Source organism: Tamandua tetradactyla, chromosome 4 (assembly GCF_023851605.1).
Source record: "Tamandua tetradactyla isolate mTamTet1 chromosome 4, mTamTet1.pri, whole genome shotgun sequence".
NCBI classification, from domain to species: Eukaryota; Metazoa; Chordata; class Mammalia; order Pilosa; family Myrmecophagidae; genus Tamandua; species Tamandua tetradactyla.
The window spans coordinates 175,304,516-175,312,385 of NC_135330.1; the positions used below are offsets into that span (position 1 = coordinate 175,304,516).

The following is a 7,870-nucleotide window of genomic DNA, read 5'->3' on the forward strand; positions in this document are numbered from 1 at the left end:
GATGGACCTAGAGAACATTATGCTGAGTGAGTCTAGCCAAAAACTAAAGGACAAATACTGTATGGTCCCACTGATGTGAACCGACATTCGAGAATAAACTTGGAATATGTCATTGGTAACAGAGTCCAGCAGGAGTTAGAAACAGGGTAAGATAATGGGTAATTGGAGCTGAAGGGATACAGACTGTACAACAGGACTAGATACAAAAACTCAAAAATGGACAGCGCAATAATACCTAATTGTAAAGTAATCATGTTAAAACACTGAATGAAGCTGCATCTGAGCTATAGGTTTTTTTTTTGTCTGTTTGTTTGTCTTTTTTTTACTATTATTTTTTTTTATTTTTTCTCTATATTAACATTCTATATCTTTTTCTGTTGTTTTGCTAGTTCTTTTCCTAAATCGATGCAAATATACTAAGAAATGATGATCATGCATCTATGTGATGATGTTAAGAATTACTGATTGCATATGTAGAATGGAATGATTTCTAAATGTTGTGTTAATTTCTTTTTTTTCTTTAATTAATAAAAAGAAAAAAAAGAATTGAAGACCTGACACATGCACATTGGGGTTAGGATGGCAAGATTCACTAGCCCAAGTGGCCAAGATAGTGTATGGAAACATTGAAGTTAAAATATAAAAAAGGCATCAAGAAGAATGTTCTAGTTCCAACCTGAGAACTATGACTAGCTTAGGCAAATAATGGATTTACGAATATATTTATCCCAGCTGTAGGAAGAAGAAAACCAGGTTTTAGCTACAAAGGTAATCAGAGATTCTAATTTAACCAAGACTTTTTTGTCACCATTTCTTTATTTCATTTGTCCTGCTGGTTTGATTTGCATGAAATGACTTTCTCCACGAGTTGGGAAAAGAAGCTACCAGCTTTACCCAGAAGTCCTCTGCAGCTTCCTCTACATGAGGGGAATTACTCTTCCCGTTGTTTCAATTAGAACAAAAGCTCAGAGAAAAACATGGTTTCTTCATCCTGGGGTGCATACCAATCTAACCACAGTGGTGGGCAATTGAGTCTAGTAATTCCCTAAAGCAGCACGTGATAAGGAAGGTTAGGAAGGAGACATAGGTCCCCATATGAGTAGAATACCTATGACAGAACCAGTAAAGAAGACTTCTGAGTGCCACACACTCAGTCACGCTTATTTGTAGTGGGTTCTATTTTTGGAACTAAAAGTAAATCCAAATGAATCTCCATGATATTTGAATAATTACCATTATTTTAATTTTCTAAAACCTATTTGCTAAGAAAAAAAAATACTAAAACTACCAGTCTTTGGTGATATCAAGTAAAGAAATTCTCCCCACATTCACTGTAAAAAGGTATTGCATTGTTGCTTAAACATAGTTCTGTCTTAGAATTATGGTATTACAAGCCTTTACTTTAATATAAAGTTTAGAATCCAAGGTTATTTTAATTGTACTTGGAAAGGTATAAAAGTTTAGAAACAGATTAAGGAAAATTGATAAATATTTGTTTTAAAAGCTACTGAAAATAACAAATAAAAGAACCAGAACGTGGACATGTGCATATGACCACTGAGAACATAACTGAACTGGAGAGAAATCCAAAGCAGCATGGGAGGTAATTTGCCTTTTAATAATGCTGATTAAAAACTTTTGTCATAGTTAATCATAATTACGGCTGATCAGCTAAATGCTTAGTAAAACCTGGACATTCTGTCAGGTCAAAGTTGAAAGCTGCAAAATTGAAGAGGAAAAAATTACTGCTTTCATCTATTTTAAAAACTTCCCAGATTATAGTTTTCTTTAGGATCACATTGCAATTTCCTAAACCCTGAATTCCTTTTAGGACAACACCTTTTTACTGTCGTTGTCATTGCCATCCTCCTCATTATCTCTAATATTCTGCAGAAATTAATTTCAATTGTCTTGTCACTTGGCTGACATGTAGGTTGTACAGAGTGATGCATTATGAACGACTTATATTCTAAATAGCTTTCTGAGTTAAATAGTATGATAGTATCGAAGGTAAGACAATAAAAGTCTACCATTTTTTGAAAAAAATTTGACAACAAAAACAATGTCAAATTTTGACGACAAATTTTATACAGATTTAGGATCACATTCTTGTGTCATTACTTCAGTCCCTAAAATATTTCTTTCAGGTGCCTGCTCACGTATGTTTCAATATTCTAAATTAAGCTTTTTATATTTTATGGACTGAGTTTATATTTTTTTTCCCAAGAAGAAACAAAAATAGCATGCTCTACTTTTATGAGAATCTCAAAAAACTATTAGCTCCAAGAAAGTAAGAAACAAACTGCTTATATAATAGTACATCCAAGAGTTTCTACACAGGAAAAAGAAAGATTCTATTATTTCTTATTTACGATTTCTGAAGACCACTCATACAAACTGACATGACCCACAATACTTCTTAATATACTCTGGAACACATTAAAAATATATATACATGGGGGATATATACATATATATATGTATTTAATTTAAATTTGTTATATGTTTGCCTATTTGAGACAGTTCAATCTCAATTACTGGCTCACTGGGTTGGCAGACTGAAGACTTATTCATAAGGAAGTGGATTACGTATATCCTCTACACAATAATGACAGCAGCAGGCAGCCTTTGCATATGACTCGTGTTACAAAGAACCCTTGGTGTGTAAGCGCAATGCATCATTTGGCCAATTTAAGTAAAGTATATATGAGACAATATGTTTTTCATAAACATCATTTTTTTTGGTAATATTGCAAGTATAGTTAACATATTTGCAACATGGCCCTAAACTTCATTTTATTTGATTGCCAGAGCTTGAAAATGAACAGAATTAAAGGAGGAAGGTGAAATCACAGAGTAATATGAGGTGATTGGAACTGAATATATCGTGCCTCAAAATTTATATGGAAAAATCTTATGACAATACGAATACTTGCAAGTTATTCTAACTATACATTTTAACTTTGCCAATTTTAAACTAAAACTAATCAAAGGTGGCCATTTTTTTTCTATAATTCTATAATGGCTCATGGATAGATCTCATTGATTACCCCCTGACCTTGTTCCTAGGTAGATAAATGGGCCTAAATATAAGATTCCAAGGTGAGTTAGAGAAAATGCCATGTGTCAACTCTCAACAGCCCAGATGGTCCGTCAATGGTTAATTAAGTGGCAGACTCTGCAGCAACTATGAGGGTCAAACCTAAATGCTTCAGTCAATTCCAGGCTTCCATAGAGACACAATCAAAATGTCCTAGGAACTGGCATCATTCAGGAAAACAGACAGAGGTACATACACCCATACACAAATTCACACATAAAACATGCAGTACAGACTTGAACAATAATAGCAATACTAAAAGACTGAATGACTTGGGTATGGGTAATGAGATATAAAGTCTTCAGCACAGATCTTTAATTTTTATCAATATCTTTAATCTTGTTAAAAGCAATTGGGACTAAAAGTCATTAGCCTCTTTGCATCTGTTCACATAATACCATGGAGCTGAGGTCTGTGCCCCACACCTAGATTTCCTGTTTACACGCACTGACCTCTAGGGTATGGAGATAAGAAAAAGCATATAATAATAATTAAGGCAATAACTCATAATAATCAAGGCAAGCTGGATTTGCATGAAAATGAGCAAGTTACTTAAGCTTTCTGAGCCTTGAGTTCTCCATCTGTCAAATGGTGTTTATCAGCAGTATGAAATAGATAGAAACGTCATAAGAATTAGACGACGTAGTGCATGTGAAAGGTGTGGCACAATGAAAAATACATAGAAATTGCAGAAAAAAATTGCCATGATGATGATGATGATGATGTTATGACAATGATGCCATCTTCCTCAATTTTAAAACAGAAATGGAGTATTTATGGCAACAGTGGCTGCTTTCTAATATATCCTAAATTAGCTCCAGGCACATAATATGCACTCAACACATATATCTTTAAAGAAGGACTGACAATCCACCACATCAGACAGGATAAAACTAATTCTCAAAGAGGCTAAATGAGCAATATCACCCAACTACTAACCCATCTAAGTTGGGTGAACAGGGATCACCCCATTGTGTCTGGTCCTTCTGTACAATGTGCAGTCTACCTTCACCTGTGTGACTGTCCGATGACAAACACAGCAAACCTGGAAGGCAGAGAGAACAAGCCTTTTAATCTCAAATACAGATGAGTTAACTGGTATCCAAAGAGGTTGAGCATTTTAACCAAGATCATTATATAGGTCTTCAGAAAATGAAAATGGGAAAATGGATGGTAAACCAATTTTAGTGATGTAAATGAATGAAGGCAGAAGTATTTTTTTCTGGCTCCAGGATTTCTACAATCTAGAACATGACCAGCAGACACCTTCAGGCATATAGTAATGAGAGAAGTGATATATCACATTCCCAAACTTCATTTTTTCTGTCATTTGGTCCTTTAACTTGTGACACAATGACCCTTGCTATGAAGAGTTCTTTCACACCACTGACCATCCTTGTGAATATTCTCTCTTGCACTTAAAAAGTATATCCTTGTGTACTAAAATGCAGCTTCTCCCCCTTTTATTTGTTTTTTATGTGCTGTTGGAAGAATAACTTAAGAAGATGTGACAAAAAATAGAGTGGCTCATTTATAAAAGTTGCTTTCCTGTTACAACTCTTTCTCATAATGACTTTGAAGCAAGAGAACATTATTCTTGAAAACGACTTGTGCTTGCAAAATGTGGAAGGGTCAAATGTGTCTTTCCTGATCACAAATTCATTTTTAGTCAAACAGATGTGAAAAAAGGGGAAAATTCCTGATTTTAAAAGAATATATTAGTAATAATACCAATGAATAAAAGTAATAATGGATAATATTACTTGAGTAGTTAATACGCATCCAACATATTCTAAGCATTTCACATTTATTAATGCATTCATACCAAGATGTCAGTGAGTTGCCCTAAGCCCCACAGTCAATCAGAGGCAGAACTGATGTTTAAAGCAGGCAGTTTGGCTCCAGAGCCTGTACTCCCACCAGTGTTTATGCACACTTATGGCTACCTTCACACCTTTGTGAAGCTAAACAAGTGCTAGCAGTTTTCATAATAGATGATTATAAAATAAAACCATAGGTGGGACACCATTGCTTTTCTTTTTGGTAAAACTGCTTTGGAAGACAGCATTTGCTGTGACATTTGGTATCCCTTATTAAAGATACGTGGGAAAGTTCTTTCATATTAGACAAAAAGTCATTTGTCTTGACTCATTAGCATTCTTCTTTATTAGAAAAGGAGATCCATAAAATCTCATGTTTTTATGTTTATTCATCTACTAGGGAAGCTCAGAGATAAGCTCTGACTTCGACATAATAGTTTTACAAAACGGTTTTGTTATAACTTTTTCCCTCTCCTATTCTTCATTACTTCTATCTGTTAACATTTTCTTTTTACAGTAACACAAAGTAAAGAAATGTAATTGCTTTATATGAGAATTTTTAGTCTTATTGTTTAAGTATTTTAATCTTAATATCTTTGAAATAGATCTGGTCTTTCAGAAAGACCCCCAGACTAGAATTAGTAATTTTTGTTTCTTAGTAGGCATTACATGAACTAACATTTTAACTTAGATTTTATTTGATATTTTCTGCCATCCATGAGCTACCAAAATATAGAACCCTGTGCGAGGATCATATAATACTCCCTCAGCAACTACAAATCCAACTGGAAAAAAAACAGGTTCAGTGTGGGAGTGAACGGCAACGGCATTAAACATGGTGTCATTAAAACCATCTTAGAGGAATCGCCAGGGTATTGAGACTGAATATTCCCAAAGCCAGCCAAAGAAAAAAAGTAAATGTGGCCTGATTTTAAATGCCTAGAAATGACTCTATAAGTGGGATTGTCCCCATGGTCCAATCACAGCAGAGCTCTGAAGGAATTAATAGAAACCAAGCATTTCCAGGAAGGAGGTAGCTCACGTTAGCTGCCTAATAGGAGCTGGGCATACAGGGGTTATCAAACTTGGTGAATTCTGGAAGCTGGGACCGAATAACCTGGACTCTAACACAAGAAATAGTGTACTGAACATCAAAACAATAAGTTTTATTAGCGTCCACAGCACGGAAATGGATTACTACCCTTTCCACTAAGAAACTGTCCAGCGGCAGTACATAATAATGGCAGAGTACACTCCTGGGCTGTGAGCACTTTAGACACACAGCAAATTCCCACAACTATTATTCCTTGCTCTTTACACAATGTTGCCACAGCCACTAAAAACACTGTCAATACCATTGGAATCCACACTGTAGGATTGTGGTATGTGACACAATCCTTTTGTGTCCTTTTGATTTGGTATGTGACAAAAATGTGCTAGAAGAAAAGGATAGATGACAGAAGTTCTGCTCTTCCTACAACACCCATTACTGCTTCTGTGTGTATTGGGTGCCCTGCAAGAAGTAAAGAAGCAAACATCCTACTCCTGCACTGCAAGAAGGAAAGAAGCCAGCATCCAGAAAAAGTCTGCAGAGTTTCAGGAATATCACATTAAGCACAACATGAAAAATCAGACTGAGGAGATGATCTGACATTGGTTTCAGCTCCCTGAAAAGATCATTTAATTAAATGTTAATACTGATAAGGGATGGTAAGATGGGTGGCTTCTCTCCTCAGTCACAGGAGTCATTCTGAAATACAATTTTTAACCATCAAAAAATAAAACCACACACAAAAAGGCTGTTTCAATGCAGTCACCACAAGTACTGTTAAGGCTCCTTCTTTGAGGTTACTATCAGCCATTTCTTCTACAAGTACTAATTGACATAAACAACATAATTCTTTCAACAAAACAGTATTGAGTGCTTACTCTTTCCAAGGATCCAACAGTTCAATTGTGGGGGAAAAATAAATTTTTTTTTTTTTATTTTATCTCAGGTAGGGAGTACCTGAAAAGGTGCTCCCATAAAACGGCACCCTCGGTAATGAAGCAAGTGACAGTAGCAGGTCTGGTGAGTCTCACAGCCTCTTCTCTCTGCAGCAGAGAGCAAACGACACTGGCTCAGCCTGCTCCTTCTTAAATCCACCAGAGCAGTGGTGTGGTGGGCGGATTCCCAATTCTTCTCTGGTCCCCAAACCATGATTTCAGCTGTGCAGTTCCCACTTCACAAGATGGAAACAGATTCTGATCAAATAAAGACAAAACTTTTTTTTTCCTTTCAGGGGGCACCACACTGGAACCTGTCACAAATACCTAAGGAGAAGGCAGGTCTTACCTCCTCTTCTGAATGGGATAGCCCCTGGAATCACAGTGTGTGGAGCTTCTTTAAAACAGGACTGCTCTGCCCAAGCCTCTCTCCTCTGCTTTACCAACAGCCAGACCTCACCTGGGAGCAGTTCTCACCTGGGAAGGTGTGCTGGTTTGAAAGGATTTATGTATCCTAGAAAATCTGTTTAAATCCTAATCAATCTTGTGGGAGCAACCGTTTCTTTTAAACCCTATTCAGCGCTATATGTTAGAAACTTGATTAGATTATCTCCATGGAGATGTGACTCCACCCAGTCTATGTGGGTCTTGATTACTTTACTGGAATCCTTTAAAAGAGAAAGCATTTTGGAAAAGGCTTGAGATATGAGAGAGAGAGAGAGAGCCCACTCAGCCAGAGACCTTTGGAGATGACGAAGGAAAATGCCCCAGGGGAGCTTCATGAAACAAGAAGCCTGGAGAGAAAGCTAGCAGATGCCGCCACGTTCACCATGTGCCTTTCCAGTAGAGAGAGAAACCCTGAACATCATTGGTAACTTTCCCTGCTGCCTTAGATTGGGCATTTCTATAGACTTGCTTTAATTTGGACATTTTCGTGGGCTTGGAACTGTAACCTAGCAACTTA

General features: G+C 36.4%; 1 pseudogene; it reads right to left on the minus strand.

Moving 5' to 3' along the window:
* Positions 1 to 5,607: 5,607 nt before the first annotated feature.
* Positions 5,608 to 6,782, minus strand: LOC143680576 (protein O-mannosyl-transferase TMTC3 pseudogene; annotated as a pseudogene).
* Between the last annotated feature and the right edge of the window lie 1,088 nt (positions 6,783 to 7,870).